Below are 368 nucleotides of genomic sequence, written 5' to 3' on the forward strand. Positions count from 1 at the left end.
GACGTGATCCTTCTATTTTTGTTGGCATGCACAAAAAAATTCAGCTAAAAACTCGAACCGGAGAAGATTTCGCGACCGTTTGAAAAAAGTGTCCCCGTTTCAACACTTCAACGGCTACTGGCAGCAAACCTGTAAAATCTCAAACGCTCTTTAAGGGGGTGTGAGTTCTCAGAGGTTTGATGAGGGATAGGGGGCCAACACAAGGGCCAAGCACCAGCACCCATCGCACGTCATGTGCGCACACCCCCCCGGCCCCCCTCCCAATCGCCGGAACCCCAATGCCGCCGGTCAGGTTCTCCGGCGGTACTCCGGCGATGCTCCGGCGATGCTCCGGCGATGCTGTCCCGAGTGAAAAAAATGCGGCACCA

Source organism: Durio zibethinus, unplaced genomic scaffold (assembly GCF_047325235.1).
Source record: "Durio zibethinus cultivar Kanyao isolate XHJ-2024 unplaced genomic scaffold, ASM4732523v1 HiC_scaffold_3, whole genome shotgun sequence".
NCBI classification, from domain to species: domain Eukaryota; kingdom Viridiplantae; phylum Streptophyta; class Magnoliopsida; order Malvales; family Malvaceae; genus Durio; species Durio zibethinus.